This window comes from Lissotriton helveticus, chromosome 6 (assembly GCF_964261635.1).
Source record: "Lissotriton helveticus chromosome 6, aLisHel1.1, whole genome shotgun sequence".
NCBI lineage: Eukaryota > Metazoa > Chordata > Amphibia > Caudata > Salamandridae > Lissotriton > Lissotriton helveticus.
The window spans coordinates 659,218,466-659,235,861 of NC_136067.1; positions in this window are offsets into that span (position 1 = coordinate 659,218,466).

The following is a 17,396-nucleotide window of genomic DNA, read 5'->3' on the forward strand; positions in this document are numbered from 1 at the left end:
CCCGGGGATGGGGTCCCGGGCCCCTCTTCTCCTCCTCCTCGCAAGGAGTGCGCAGGTGCTCCACGTCTTGGGCCATTTCAGCAGGGGCCAGGTTAGGCTCCTGGCACCCCACCTGGGGGCATCTTCACTGGGAATGCGACAGCACTCCTGGACTTGGTTTTGGGGCCCGGGAATGGGGTACTGGGCCCTCTATGACCTCTTCGTGGGGGCATGATGGTGCTCCCTGCCCTCCTGGTCCTCTCTTTCTTTGAGGTCCAGGGATGGGGTCCCAGGCCCCTTGGGCAAATTTTTGCAAGGGGCGAGACGGTGCTCCCTGACATCTTGTGGGCTCCTGGCACCCCGTGAGGGAACCTTCACGGGGTGCGCGACGGTGCACCCTGACTTTACTTCTCCTGGGGGTAGCCCGGGGACCTGACCCACCTGGGGGGCATCTCTGAGAACGGCAGCGGAGCCCCATGTGCTTCGTAGTCAGTTGTCTTAGCGGTCAAAGGTCGCCTACCTTCTGGGGGCCATATCTCAGCCCCTCAGGGTCCGATGTGCCCTATTTTTGCCCCATTTTTGTATCTTCTTGCTCATGGTGGTGCCACCCCCCTCGCCCCCCAGCGACTGGGAGCACTCTGTTTCTCCCTCCTGGTTTCCAAAAAGGTGCATTCTGCAGGGAGCAGTCTTCACTGGCTCCCTGTATCAGCCTTTCACCTGGCTCTCCTCCTGGGCCTCTCTTCTCCCTGCGCAGAGGCCCAGAGGCCCCTGCTTCTGCGCACTGCTCCTGGGCTCTTCTTCTGGTGCTGCTAGAACCCTGGGGGACTGGCAGGGGGTTCCTCCTTTCAACTGCCCATTGCCTGGCTCCAGCACCTTCCGCCTCAGCAGATCACACCCCAGAGAGAGCTTCTCTTCCTGTGCAAGCACTTTTTAAAAGATGAGTAGGGGGACGCCAGGAAGTCTCTTTCGGTCCTATCAAACAGTGACACATTATTTCCCTGCCCCTGCTCCCTCCTTCTTGTCCAGCCTCTGGGTTTGTTCAAGATGGTGTAGTCCAGGGTCTCTTGCCACATGGTCTCTGAAAATAAAACCCTTCCCCCCTCGCTGCCTTCCCTCCTTGGTGCATCCTGGTGCCTGGCCTCCAGTGGTAGCTGCTGATGGATGGGCCTATAGCCACACCCATCTTCTCTTCGTGGAGAGGAGGCCTTAGCTTGTGGAAGAAAGGTTATCAGTCCATCCCGCTGAGGTCAGCCCTCAGCCAGGCCCTGATTATGACTGACTCAGAGAAATGTGACTTTTCTGGATGACCCAAAAGCAGTACAAATATGACTTTGACTCTGCAGAATACTTCTTTTCACATCAGCTACAGTGGACTTTAGCGCGTGTCTGGAATCTGTAGGCCTTATGGAAGTTACTCTTGCCATGGGCTCCATGTCCTCATAGGGGAATAGTGAAGTAGAACAGAGTAAAACACACTGACTTTCCCTGACATGTTTCTTCCCAGTGTATAAAGCCTATTCCATGTCACCACCCAATTCTGCACAAGTCCTGCCACACCCTTCATCTTGTAGCTGCTCCTGGACTTCACACGCTAGGAATCTCCCCTGCGCAGCCCCTACACGTGCGCACGGGCATGTACACATGTGTCTGCATGTAACCAGCCCGGGGACACCAGTAAAATCCCCATGCAGTCTCTTACAACCTGACTTCACTGTGGGTGAGTCCCAATTTATGAGGCTCCATCACAGTAAAAGCTCAACAACTAGGTGCTCAAAAAGCGAAAAATCCGGGCAGCCCATAGTGTCAGAACCACCTTCTAACAACCACTCAACTCTATGCCCATCCATTCTACAACACTCTACTCACTTAAAGACACTCCTGAACACTGTACACTACCCCATGACACTCCAATTCACTCCTCTACATGCCACTCAGCTCAACTGTGCGCCACTCCATAACACTCTACTCTACTCCACTTTACAACACTCCATTCCACGCCACTCTCCTTTACCCAACTAACTAGACATGCTGAACAGCAGACACTTTTGTGTACAACACTGCTAAAACATATTGGCAAAGCCAATAGCTCTGGCATAGGTGAGACCTATTAGCTTTGCCTATGCTTGCTGACAGTTGGAACTATAGAATTGCAGTATGTGAATAGCAATGGGCATACTCTTTTGCAGGGGGATGCATTCCCTTCGTTAAGCCCCTATGTAACCTTCCCTAAAACACTCTTTACTTCTACATAAACGTCTCTGATTTAGTCATTAACATTCCCCCTTTTCTAGCCACTCCCCAACTCTCTCACATTTACTAGTAAAATATATACTTACATGTGTGAAGGTCTCTGCTATGAGGCAGAGATCTCTGCACATAAAAGGTAGGAGAAGCAAAGGCACTGACCTACACATGTAAGTTAGTGAACAGTATTTTGTAGTACGCTTGTAGCACTACTTTAGTGTTACTAAACATAATACAAATTGCAGTTTGTTAATAAGCCCCTCTGTGTTTTCATCCTTGTATTTCTCTGTAATGGCCTAAACCAGTGCACCATTTATTTTGTACACTGTACCCTATATAATAAATCAGCAATATCATTGTACATACCTATGTACAATATTCCTTTGATTATTTAAAAGAGAATAAACATATGAATTTAAAGACAAAAGAGGTCACATCTGCATAGTATATCCGAACTCATGATGCAGATGATTTATTTGGGGCAGTTGTGGCCACCTGTTTTGTTCTGTGTAATTCAGATTTTATGGCAGCAGTGTTAGCAATGAAGTTCACAGTTCCTGAAGGTCCTTAGGGCCATATGTATCATAGTTCCGTTTTGCGAATTCTAAATAGCGGTTTTTAAGGAATCGCTATTTAGAAATCGCAAAATGGTATGTATGTAGGAAAACGCGTATTTTTAGCGATTCCTTAACATTCCTAAAGTGCGATTAGGAGGCCCATAGGAATGAAGGGGAAATTTGTGATTAGCAATTTGCTAATTGCAATTAAGGAATATTTTCAAGGGTGCAAGGTTGTCTCAAGAACACCCTGCTGCACCCCTGAAAATGACATGTGGGGGCATATGGCGCACATACATGCCCTAAGGGCATGTATGAGCGTCATATGGCACCTTTGGATTTTAAAAAAAATAGTTTTTTTTAAAGAATTCACAACTTACCACCAACTAGAAGTTGGTGGTAATTTGCGAATCCTTATGGGCATTTTTGAATTATTTTTTCTTTGATACACTGCATTTAAGGAATCGCAAAATTTGCGATTCCTTAAGTGCAATCGCAAAATAAGGAATGGCAAATTTTGCGATTCCTTATTTTGCTGCCAAAATGTTTCATACATACCATTTAGCTAATTAGCATTCGCAAAGGCCGAAATTCTGCGAATTTCGGCCTTTGCAAATGCAAATTTGCTTGATACATATGGCCCAAAGTGCCTTACTCCATGGTACTTGTGCTTTCCTTGGCATTTTCTGTATGCAAATGATCTTTGCCAGTCTCTTTCTGAATAGATGCTGTTTTCCATATATTGGTGAAGATATGTACAGCTGGTTGTTGTGATAGTTACCGTCTTTCATTGGAATTGAGACTTATCCTGACCATAGTGCTGGCTGGGGTTGCGGTTCCTCTTTGTCATTGTTTACATGCTTTCACTTGAAACCGCATGTGATTAGGATCATGGACAGGCATGTGATTATTCTTGTTTATATGTACTGTGAAACAATACAGAGACAAGGTTCAAGGGATGCTGGACTCTTCATGGTGCAATGGATCCTAACATTACATTCCTGAAGTGTGTTTCCTCATCTCCTGTGTAGAAGTGAACAGTTCAGTTTCGTCACTTTGCATAGTGGTGTGTCTTGTTCATAGTGCTGAAGTGTTTTATGTCTGTAGTGTGGGTTGTAGTTTGTTGGGATGTTGACTTACCGACTGCGTATGCAGGTGGCATGCATTATCACCGCTGACAAATGTGGTGTTCTGGTTGTTATCGGTGTGAATGCATGAAAAGCAGCTACAGCCTGCCATGCTTCTAAAGAGATTAAATTGAGTACTATCCCGGGAAATTTAGCAATATTAGCCTCTGTTATTTACAGCACTAACTCAATACACTATGCACTATAAAACAAATCATGAAACAAATTAATATTATAATCATATTAAAGCAAGCTATCATGTGACCTGCGCTATGGACTTATAGGTAAGTATGGCTATTACAGTCAACCAAGCTACATACACCATACTGTATGTTACTAGTGGCGGCTCCGTCAACTAGTTGTCATGTCATGTCATGTCATACTTCTCCAGTCTCTGAGTAGGGGTCTAATGTGATATTAGTAACCCATGTGCCATTTGCTCATATGTGACCTCGATCTTTGGATTGATATGCTTCTGTTTTGTGATTGCTTTTCCAGTATATTTATTCTGTGAAATTCATATTAGCTTGAATTTCACTGTATGACTCTGTGTGAGAAACACTGGCAGCTTGAGTCTTGTGCAGATGTGTTTTGTCATATGGCCATGCCCACATCAGAGTTTACTGTGGGTGGCGGCATCATTTGTTTTGCTGTTAAATGTTAATTTTGTTAATCTGTGTGTTGCATTTAATCTTTTGTACATCTGAGTAAATGTGGTCATGTTGGCGCACCAAAGTCTACATGGTTGTAGAAACCATGGGGCATTATCTTGGAGTGGGGGCTGCTGGGGAAAGTACATCCCCCTGATTCTGAACCGGAAACCGATGATTAAATAGTGGAAGACAGAATATGTCTCAAAGCCATGCTGCTGGATACGTTTTCCAGAGTTTCTAGAATATAGCCCAGACTTTGGCTTTCTAGACCCCTAGCACCAAAGACCATGTAATTATGCCAATGTGAGACAGAAATCCAGTTTGACTGCAGCCACTCTACAACCTACTGAGCAATATTTGAGTGAGATATGTTTTTCAGATACCGTTCATTTCTATGTGACATTACCCGTATAATACAAATTTCATTTCAGAAACTCACACTAGGAAACAGTGCATATATTTTAAAGATTTATTTTAAAATTAAATCCTATCCTAGTGCACATGATATGAACTGTAAATGGAATGATACCTGCTACGTTCACCAAAAGTATGAACCACAAACAATATTCCAGGAATTGGCAGTAGAACTTTAAAATAATACCATCATCATTTGTCTTTTTACTAAGCTAATCCTAGAACTAAAACCTAAAGGCAAGTTCTGCTTACAAATTGTGGCAAAATACTGATCGCAATTTGTGACTGGCATTTTTGCGACCACTTTGATAATTTGCAAACCGACCTATGAACAAATTGGTCAGTTTGCAAATTGCTGATTCCTAGTGGTTTGCAATTCGACCTACCTCATGAAAATTAATGAGGTAGATAACAAATTGTGACCCCTAGGGAAGCAGCCAACGCAAGGATGGTGGCCGGGTGAGGTCAGTAGACCACCATGACTGGGATTGCTGTTAAAGAAAGCAGCTTTTTAAATGCAACCTGTTTTCCTTAAAGCAAAAAGATATATTTTTTAAAAGTGTAAATTATAAGTTTAATTTCTTGAGAGTAGGCAGTAGTCCATGGAACCACTGCCTACTCTTAAAAATTATTTTTTCCCCAAAAAAAATTGGGGACCCCTTCCCGTTTGAGAATGGCTTACCACCTCCTTTGAGGAGACGGTAAAAAGACGGTAAAAGATAAAGTTTTGCCGATCAAAATTCGGTCGCAAAACATTAATACATACCAGTCCAATTCAGGATTTAGAAAGGACACCCTAAACTTGCCCTTTCCAATGTGTTACAGAAAAACAATTTTCTTATGTACATATAATAAGGCTTTTTTGCTTTTTTGCAGTCACAAACAGTTCAACCTTTGCGACCACAAAATGCTTTGGACATCTAGCCCCAAAAGCCTGCTTTGTACACCCAGACCCAAAAGCCTAATTTGAGTGTCAGAGATCGTTCACACCACATACATGTTCAAACAATAAGGCTTTATATTCAATATAATACCAAAGTCTGCTATTCTCCGCTCCTCAGGCAGATGGCTGATAAGCTCATTGAGTGAAAGCTGAATGCCTCATGCTAGCTTTTAGCAAAAAATAGATTATGCAATTCTGCATGGCGTCTCTTGTCTGTGTCATCTGGCTCCAAGTTCCCTTCCCACCCTTCACACCCTGTGCATAGCTTATATAACATTATTTAGTTGTTGTTGAACCTTTCAAGGTAAACAGTTAACGGAAGGGGTCCGGATGCACTTTTACTTATTGTAATGTTGTAATATTATGTTCTTTGAACAATAATAAACAAGATTGCATGAAACTGTATTCACAACGCTCTAACAGGTATTTAGAATGGAATTGTCAACTCAGATCAATTTTGTGACTATATTCTAGCAGGCTTTATTATCGCATCAGTATCCAACATGTTGAAAGCCAATGGGGAAACTCTATCCGAACATTTTTCCCCAAAGCAACCTTAGACTAGCTAAATGATTTTACCAATATCCGACCACATAATATTTATGGAAGTGGACGAAACAGAGCCCAAATTAGAGCGGACAGTGCGGTATACGAAGTGGTTGAGAGGCATTGTCACAGGCAGGTGGGGCTACTGTGGAACACTGCTTGCCTAGTTACAACAAATAGAGGGTCAGATATATAAAGCACTTGCAAATCGCTAATCGGTTGCAAATCAGTTAGCAAGTGTGAAAAGGTAAGTTTCTAATGTATCAAAGTGCGATGTGAACCAAATGTTTCTGACACACTATTTTTTGTGACTGGAAATATTAGCTTTTAAACGATTCTCAATGTCCATGTCCTAATCTAAAATGTGTTAAAAGTTTACTTATTGCAAATAGTTACAAAAACATACTTGCAAATTAGCATCAAGTTGAAGCAGGTGGTAATCATGTGCAAACTATGAAACTAGAAAGATGAGGGGGCATATTATCAACAACTAGCGATATTTATCGCTACATAAGCTTAGCGAAATTTTTTTTATCGCCGCGCATCGCCGGATTTTATCGCAGAGATAACGTGCTATTACCAATGTTTATCTCCAAAGCGATAAAGTATCCGGCGATAGTGGCGAAATGCGTGAATATCACTGGAAATCCTGCGATATTCAGGCATTATCGCTAATAGGGACTTAGCCTGAATATCCACCTCCCTTTGGAAATACAGGCTAAGAACTGGTCTGAGCAGGTGTTGGTTTTCAGCGATATTTGCGCTTAGCGTGAATTTTGTTGTCGCTGCGCCAGCGTTGATAATAGGCGATAGCGATGTTGGCGACTGCTTTCAATCGCTAACAGGTTGGGTACGCCCACTTTGCATGTCATTAGCGATAAATATCGCTGACATGCAAAGCGGGCCCCAAACCGCTCGCTATCGCCTACAAGCTGTCGTTATCAGCTGTTAGTGACAGCTTGCTAATAGGGCGATAAAATTATTGCCGCTTTGCAGCCAAAAACGGCCGCAAAAGCGGCGATAATCTCATATCGCCTGCCTTGATAATATGCCCGAGGTTATTTGCTTTACGTCAGCACAGGAGAAGACAAGGACAGGAGCACATTTTTGGAGTCAGAGTGACTTCATTCCAGTAGACTGAGAAGGAGATTCATAGAAAGGATAGGCTGAGCAGCAATTTATTTTAGATCTCATTGCTGAATTAGGCTCGTTGTTGTCTAGGGTTAAATATAGGAGTGTGTCTATCCCCACAAATTTACAAGAACTTTGCTGTCTTCACCTTTCAGTTTCAGGAAGCTATCAGGGTGCTGTAGACACAACAAAATGGGTTTCACGGAGCCCCCTTCCAAGTTTTTTTGTATTTTTTTTATATGCAATTTTGCCGAACATTAACAGAAACATTGCATTTCCAAATACTCCCCAGGATTTGCAGCACGCTACATTTTTGCTTTTTTTCGCATTGCGCATTTCCCCCGGGTTATAGGTTATTTCGCTGGCTGACACGTTTTAATATGTTCAATTGCCAAAAGTGTCCTGTATTAACTTATGATTCGTATATCTTAAGGAAGTGCGGGTTGTGCAAATGCCATTCCAAGGCAGAGTTTGGTTATGACTTTCTATCAGGCATACATTTTAATTGCGAATATATTTTTTAAAACATTGATTTGCCCTGCTTTAAAATGTACTGTTATTTTTGTGTTAGGTGACAGTGCTTAATCTCTGCATACTTGGATCATGACCCTATACCTGCATACCACTCCCCGTACCTAATGGAGATGTGGGGTCTGCTCCACAAAAGTAAATTTACACTTTTGTGTAAGTGAATGATTTTTTGCAAATTCACAAAGCAATTTTATGAGCAATATCTTTATGAAAGCCTATCTTTTATGTGCCAAGTCTGCACCATGAGTGCGGAGACTCCAAAGTTAAAAACTTACTGCTCATAAAATTCCTTTGTGAATTGCATAAAATGTTAAACGTACGCAAAACTATAAGCTTACCTTTGTGAATGTTTCATTGGGGGTTTTAATATCCAAAACAGAAAACTAATTGAAACCACCAGTAAAGAGAAGAAGAATAATCTAGAAAAGCACAGAGAAAAGAAGAGACAGGGCACCCAGAAGAAAATCTTTCACAAGATCCGAATAATTTTCAAAGCAGAGAAAAACTCAAAGGGGCATATTCACAAGGAGCCATCGCGGAATTAACCTGCACTTTATCGCATCCAAAGTTATGATAAATTTACCCCATCATTCAAAAATTGGTGCTAACAGCCTACAGCACCACTTTTCATGCGATAGCAGCCGCAAAAACATCGCGACAGAGGACCCCCGCAACTATCGCTAATGAGATGCAGAGTAGGCGTTCCCGTGACAAAAGCTGCAACAACACCACATCTCAACATTCACAACGACCAGACAGGTTGGCGATAAGAACACAAAACACACACTAAGGCGCCTTATCAGTAGGAATTTTACACCTGCTTTGACCTGCTGTAAAGTCGGATGGCAGCCTGCACCACAATAGGGAGCCCTGCCCAGGGCATCATTGGAAGGGCAACAGATGCCAAGGAGCAACTGAACATGCAGCACGGACACAAAGAGGGCCACAACACCCACCCGGCACACAACCCCTGGACTACCACAGGGCAGTGCAGACAATTACAGCGGCCCCCCCAAGGCAACGCACCTGCCTCATAGGCACAACATCAGACATTGTCCCTGTCCACTACAGGCTGAATGGGACAACCATCCCAGGCATCCTGGCCATCATCGCCTAACAGGTCTACGGCACCAACACAGCGGATAACCAACATCCCACCCCACAGCAAGCTGCTAGCCCACCTGTTGGCCCCTGGCACACCCCAAACAACACCCGCCAGAGTCGGTAGAGTCTCACAGCCAGCCACATCCACGACCCCACGTCTGTCCTGGACATCACCATCATCCCTGCACCCGAGTCTCCGTACGGCCAACACAATGCGCAGGAACCGCTGGAGACCAAGCAAGGACCACAAGCCACAGCCGTTTGCACGCACATGTAGGGAGAAATCCACTGCACACATGTCCCACCAGTGCCCCCTGGAGACAAACCCTGTCCAATGCCATCTGGCGAGCGCTGCTGCCACAAACCCTGTCCAACGACATTCGGCGAGCCGTGCTGCCACAAACCCTGTCCAACAACATCCGGCGAGCAGTGCTGCCAGGAACCCTGTCCAATGCCATCCGGCGAACCGTGGATGAGGGACCAGAACAACCTTGCGCCAGAGTCCACACGAGTGGTCGGGCGGAGAGGAGTAAGAGGAAGATGCGGCTCAGTCCAGACGAAAGCTGTGTCACGATAACGGAGGTGACCAAACACATAGTCCCACTGAACCTGAACTACGCAGGCCAGTGAGGCCACCAACCTCTGCCGGCGACACTCGGTGAATGGCCTGCGCTGTCCCCTGCCTCCGGCCTACACTGCTCTCGGCCAAGGCTGTGCTTGAGTAGGCCACAGATTTGGAATTGAGCATTGATTATGCATTGATTATGCAAAGGCAGATTACAAATCATTGAACACAAGGAGAGGCCTAAGAGGATGTCGCCTTGCTACTTGGCGGAGAAAAAAGGGTCATCGTTATGGAGGTGTTCGTACACTACCGACTGCTCTGGTGTCACTAGCGCTGTGCATCGCGAGCCGAAGACATTTGGCTGTAGGCCACTGCTGACTGCTGCCTATGGCCTACACTGCCGTCCAGTAGGTCACAGAGTCATGATTCAGCAATGGCAGAGTCCATATCAGTGTACCGGCATCATCGCAGTCAGAATCCCCACTCAGCCCCAGTACCCCAACATTCATGGACACTATCTGGTTGGACAGTGGTGGCGTCTGAGCCTATGGACTAGCGGGCAGTTTTCACCCCAAGGTAGCTGATACGGATTTGGTGGTGGCCACGGGCTGTTGCATTCCACTCCTCCATTTGCTGCTTACTGATAAAATCAAACCTTTTGACGTCTTGCCCTGGAGGACACCTTCCACTGTCCAACGAAACACTCTGAAACATACACCTCGGACAATGATGTTTACCCGCTCAAGTCGAGTGGCCCATCCGACTGCACCGCAAGTCACCGTCCCGTGGCTGGGTGTCTGTGCCGGCCACAGTGCATCCGTGGCCACTAACTCTGTACTGGTCAAGTCTGGGACCCCTTCTCCGGGGCCATAGGCTGGTCCCTGAGGCATGGGCATTGGGCTCATCACTGCCATGACTCTGTGGCCTTGCGCTGTACGCAGCCTCCGTGCCCAAATGCGTCCCACCCGGGATCACTCACCAAAGCAAGTCCAGAGCGGCTCCGACAACGCATCATCGCAGGAGGCACACGCCACCACCGCAAGGACCACCTCCAAATGCCATCTGTCAGAGTTAAAGAGGTGATCCAGACAGACTTCGTGGTTGCTCAGGCCTGTCGTGGATGCCATCATCAGCCTGTTACCCTGCTCAGCACTCCAGGTGCCAGTGACTCAGTGCACCGCAGGTCATTGTCCATAGCTGATTGTGTTTCGTGCTGTGGAGCGGTTGCACAGGTATGTCACCTCAGACAGAGTGGGGGCCCTGAGATGTTCAAGTTGATGCAGGTCTGACACACCCCACTGCATCTGCATCAGGAATATATCGAAGGGACACAAACCGAGACTTTTTATGCACATGAGCATGCTCATCTCTAGTGTCCACAACCCAATGCACCGCGACTCACGGATACTTCTGTTTGCATGTTGGACTTTATCCGGATCACCCCATGTTGCTCATCAGTTGACTCTGTATTGCATGTGTTTTCTGTTTGCGTTGCACTGGTATCCAATGTCCAAGTGGTTGCCAACACCAGACATTCAGTTTGGGTTGGCTTACACTCACCCCACACACATCGTCACTGTGCATGTGGCCCTGCCAATAAAGGGGCTGAACACATATGCTCGTAGCCAGTTCAACATGATCTCTGCGTGTGTCCCTGTGGTCTTGTAGTATGCATGTGGTCACTGGGCTCTACGACTTCACAAGGTGCGGTGTACCATGGATGTAGACATGTCACTGGAGGCAGCAGGTTGAGGCTTGGACATGTAGGTTTGTCGTCACCCACTCCATTAATGAGGGGAGGGCCAGGGCCATCGTACACACAGCCAACATGCATGTGTGACCGCTAATTGCACGCACCAGGGCATGGTTCTGTGCTGTGCATCTGCATCTGCATGTGTCTCTATGGCAGCGTGGGTCTCCTTAGTGGGGTGTAGGTGGGCCCTGTAGGATGATAGACCCCTACATATGTGTCCTGGTTCGCATTCCATGGGTTCGGCCCCCTCCCACACCTGTTGGGCCACCTCCTTTTTGCTTGTTGACACATGCCATTGGGGTGCCATGTGTGGTTCGTTGAAGTGTTGTTCGCCAGCTGTGCTTGCGGGTGCTTCCTGCTGTGTGGTCTGTTGCAGGCTCGGTGTTCTCCTCTGTGTATCTTGGCTGTCCAGGTCCTGGTGGGGGGCTGCGTGGCATATCCATGGTCTGTTGTAAGGCATCAGTGTTGATGGTGTGGTGTCCTCTCCTGCATCACTGATGTGTTGTATTATGTGCTCTGCTGCATGCGTTGTGTGGCCTTCTGCGATGTGAAGGGGAGGTGCGTGTTGCCTTTGTGTTGGCATATATGTTAACGCATTGTGCAGACTGTATGGCAGTGTACATTGTGACTGTTTGGTGAGTGCTGGATTCCTCTGCTAGTGGGTCAGTTACTGGTAGTGTTCTGTCACCTCTGAGATGCTGGTCTTGTTTTCCTGCGGTCGGCACCCCTTCTTCCTCTCCCTCTTCTCCTTGGCCTTCCCCGACCCCGTTTTTCCTTGCTGGTAGTCTGTGGGGATTGTGGGGTTCGATTTGGGCTCTGCACTGGGTCAGGGTGCATCCATGTTGCTACATGCTTTGGTTTGTCTCTAGTATATTTTTACCGGGCTTTTTATGGTCCATTGTCCTGCCAGATGTGTGGGATTTGCAGGCTTGTGGCCGGTTTGTGCTACTTTTTGTACCATGGTTGACCTCATTGCGTTTACGCATTGCATTTTTGTGGCGTGGCGTTGATTTTCACGCTGATATTTGCCGCGTTGTCTGGTGTCTATTACATGCTACCTCCTTGAATTCCATGTTGACACAGGGTTATTTTCCAGCGATGGGCTGCGATGTTGACAGTTGCGTTACACTACTCTCGCGGTAGTTATTGCACGTTCTTGCGAATATACCCCTTGTGTTGGATTCACAAAGGTAAACGTACACTTTTTTGTAAGTTTACTCTTTTCTGCTAGTCACAAAGAAACATTTTATTAATAAGTTTATGACTCCTGAGACTCCTCAGTTATCGAGGAGAGGCTTGTCAGATTTTTTTATGTGTGATGTTCTCCACCCCAACTGCAGAGTCTCTGCAGCCATGACTTTACTGTTAAATTATTTCTCTGTGTGTCTCGTTGGCATATGCATTTTGCGATGAAATCGCTTTTAGTGAAACAGTATTTTAGGAAAGCAGAACTTCGCTATTTTGAACATTTACAGGATAGAACATTCATTTGCCAAATCTAAAAATGTGATTTGTTTACCATCACAATTTACGATTTGGAAAATTACACATTGGTACATCTGACCCATTGTTATATCTGACCAATAGGGCATTAAAAGACACCTCGTCTACAAAATACAAAATGTCAATAAAGACTTGATTGCTTTACAAAGGTTTGCAGGAAACCATGCGAGCACTAGCATATCCACACAGTCACCAATGGGTATTTTGGAGAACGTTGGAAAGTAGTTTATTGTTGTCTAGGCAGAAGTAAGTGCTAGGCGAGAGAGAGAGAGAGAGCGAGAGGAGAGGGGGAGGGGGAGGGAGAGGGAGAGGGTTTATGTGTGTGTGTTTTTAATGGCTGTCAGTCGGTGCTTAGAGTCCTTGTTCTCAGACTCAGCAAGTCTCAGTGTAGAACTTGGCACACTCTCATACCAAAAGACTCATTCAGCCGTGAACAGCTTAATCACTTACTCCCTGTGTTACAAAAATCAAGTAAAAGGTGGGATACAGATAGGTTACATTGGAAACAAAAGCTTACATGGAGGAGGAAAATCTTCAGTGAGAAGAGAGAAGTGGCAAGAGGTGTAGAGTGGAGGAGTGAGTGAAGGCAGCAAGAGTCTCAACAGTGTGAGAAAGAGGGGGAGCCACTGTATTTAGGATGAAGCAGACTTTTTTCAGGACGGCATAGACATGCAGAAAAGAAGCATTGGAAAACAAAGGGAAGAGGTCGGAGTTCCGTGTAGTTCCTAGGGTCCCCCAGGACCTGTGCTTTTAGGATGACCTAAACTGAGGGCTTGGTGTGCAGACAGACTCTGGACACCCCCACAGGATGGGTCAGCCAATAGACCAGCTAGGTCTACAGTGCCACTACCAGCCCCATGTATTCTACAGCGGTGTCCATACTTTCTGGCAGCCGCTGAACATGACAACCCTAATTCCTCAGGTATTGTGGAAAACAATACGCTATATTTTGCTCAGTCACTCATGCTTACTTTTCTCAGAATACACATAGAATGACAATTGTAATGGTTTCAGTAATTATTTATTGATCAAGCGTCAGTCTAGTATGAAACATATTCGCTGCGACAATCAAATACGATTGCCAGCACTAATATCGTAAACAGTAGATACATTTCCACCATAGTGCTAATAAGATGAGTAAAAGTAGATTATATAAAACAATAGCATTGGCATAGTTGTACGATGCGTGGTCCACCTAAATGTACTTAGCCTAGATATGTAGGTGAAGCATATGTAAGGAAGTGCTAGGATATATCCTAATGCAGCCGAAAATCCCTGGGGAAGTTCTAGCCCCTCATCTGATGGTTCTGAATAAAGGATCCCATCTCTGCGTCGAGGATGGCACCCAGCAAGGGATGTCAGTTCTCTGCTTGTCGAAGGATCAGCCTGCAGAGTCTCGGTCCAGCCTGGAAAGAATTTTCCTCTCTTTCTGTGAGGGGGAGGGATGGTCTTTTATAGTAAAGTGGTCACTCCAGGGTTTCTTCTAGAATCAATATGATTTGAAAACATTCACTAATCCTTTGCTTGTCCTATTCTAAACAAAAATACTCATGCACAGCTGGCTGTTGGCCATGGGTGAAAAAAGTGGTGACCCCTCTACAGAATAAATCTGCCGTACCTGGGGACATGTTTATGTACATCAGATACAGGGCCTGGTATAAAAAAGACAGAGGTAATCTACTCGTTAAAAGGTCACCTGTGTAGGACTGTTATGTTGTGTGGATGGAACAACATGTATGTAATTGGTATGTACATGATGGGACTATCCTAAAGGACATGACAGGAGGATAAGGCAAATGCCACTGGAGAAGTAAAAAGAAGGGCAAGCTTCTGGGGGTGAGCCTGTGAGTGGAGGAAGGCAGAGGTTCAGGAGTCGGAGAGTAAAGCTGCAAGGAAGAGCTTGGAGCACAAAGGGACACTTGCTGGGCAGAAATCTGAGGGAGCATGAAGACCTAACTCATAGTTATGTGTAGGAGGAAAGAGGTGTGGGTACAAAGGTGAGCGGTAGATGGCAGAACCGTGTAAGGGAGAACCAAAGCTGCTCACGGGAGATGAAAAGGAAAGAAAGAGGTGTACAGTTATTGAAGATGGTACGGATGGATGGATACATGGGTGGATGGATGGGTGGGTGGGTGGTTGTGTGAGTGGGTGGATGGATAGGTGGATGGATGGGTGGATGGATGGATGGATGCATTTATTTATTTTACTTAAAATTTTATTGCAAAATGGTGGAAGGTGTTTCTACTGAAGGGTGTGTTATCTAAGTTTACTGTGAGAGACAAGATATTTGTGGAAGGATACTGTAAAATGGCTGTGAGAAATATGGAGTTGCTACATATAGAGGGAGGCATTGCTATTTGTGAAACTGGAGTGCTGATGCTGTGCGAGTTGCTGTAGATGCTAGCTGTGAGATATTTTGGAAGGTATTACTGAGAGAGGGCTTTTGAAGTGCAGGCCAACAATTGGGGCACCAAGTAACCCTACAAGCAATAAACCGGGTGACTGGGAGCACTGACACATAATTCTATCTTTGGCAGCAATACTATTGCACCAACTCTTCCTGTAAATACAATGGATAGTTTTGAATCCAGTGCACAAGTAGAATTAAAAAATGTGCACTACCTTCTGCATTCCCGGAATCACATGACAGTTCAAGCTGACATCATAAGAAAAATACCTCTAAACGAGATGTCTCTGTGTTTATGTTTTTTTTTACTGACAGGTGAAAGGCTGTCAAAAAGAAAACGCCTCACATCTCCAGAAGAGTTGGAGAAGAGGATTATCTGCTTTAGCTCCAGGTAAAACATTTCTTGTAGACAGAGTCCCCGTGTGGGTTTATAACAGATTCCATAAAATGTGCTGAATACATCATGTTACAATGATGAAACAGACTTAGAGAAGGTTCTCCGAATTGAAAGAGGGTATGTCTATACCTGTGCTGCTTGCGGCCTGAATTATGGCTCATTTCACGAACTGACGTCTGGAAATGCAGGCATGACTTATGACCGAGCACTGGTGCAGAACCCGCCTTAAGGTATGGAAAACATATATGTGCTTTCCTCACAGAACGACCGGCATCTGGGATTTGTCCACAGGAGACTTTTACAAGCTGGCATCCCAAATGAACAGTTTATCATTGGCTCCAATGCATCGTTCACTTAGGTCAACTCTTTTGTGGTAGAAAAGAAACATTCTCAATCAAATGCTTTGGGGGAGGGAAAGAGACATATCTAAGCGAGACAAATGTTAAGGTAATACGTGATATGTGTGAACTCTCTGTGACCCCCTGGTTCCTTGCAATACATATGAAACATTGTCACTGCCAGGATGCAATTCATTTTACTTTGCACCTGTACCGCCCTGAGCTATAAACGTCAGCAAACATGATTCCTTAAAATATGAAAACTAATTTAACCTTTCAGTTCCTCAGTACAGCACACGAACAGTACTTGAAAGAGCAATCAATTCCTTCAAAGCATACATTCATGGCTTTGAGCCCAATCTCTGCTACACTGTTTTAATCTATATTAAGCCATATAGAAGGATTCACAATGATTGCAATAACTAAAAATAAATAATTGCATCTTGTTCTATACATTTACTTGCACTGCTGGTGGTGAAACCACAGTCTTTGCACAATCTCCCCGAACTGCAGTAGCGTGGTGGGAAATACAGTGTAGGAGCTGTAAGACTCTAAACTCGGGGCCTGGAAGACTGTTAAGCAACTCACTATAGACCTAATGAGCAAAACCGTAAAACAATAGTGCCAGATTTCCCCCATCCCAACATAATGACTGTTATTGCACCTCGCTGAGGGGCGCAGCGGTTCTTGGTGGTACACCTGCAGGCCTCATCCAAACTGTTGTAGGACTCGAATGAGCCCCAAATGTGGACACGCGGCTCACAGAGTGGGTTAGAACCACCCTAGTAGGTGGTATATGTCTATCTGTTTAGACATACCTATGCGATGCTATGTTGCTATTAATACCTTGTAAAACACTATACCGTTCTTCAGGCATTAGGAAGGGGATCATAGCAGTAATAGCTAGTTTGAATTAGACCAAATTTGTGACTCATAATGTTTAAACTTTGTTTCTGAAGACCAAAAAGCATGAAGTAGTGTGAAAACCTGGTGGAAGATTCTCAAAGTGAGAGGCCTAGTTCAGAAAAGGAACCACCTTCCTAGCCTCACCTCTTCCTACAATTAAATCATTAGGGTAACAGGACAAGAGAAGCACAGAAGTCTGACCTGAACATACCTGGGAAGTTCAGGCTTCACACATTAGAAGCATTGCCATATATACAATCATAAGCAATGTGCAGCACCTGAATTGGCAAATCGTGAA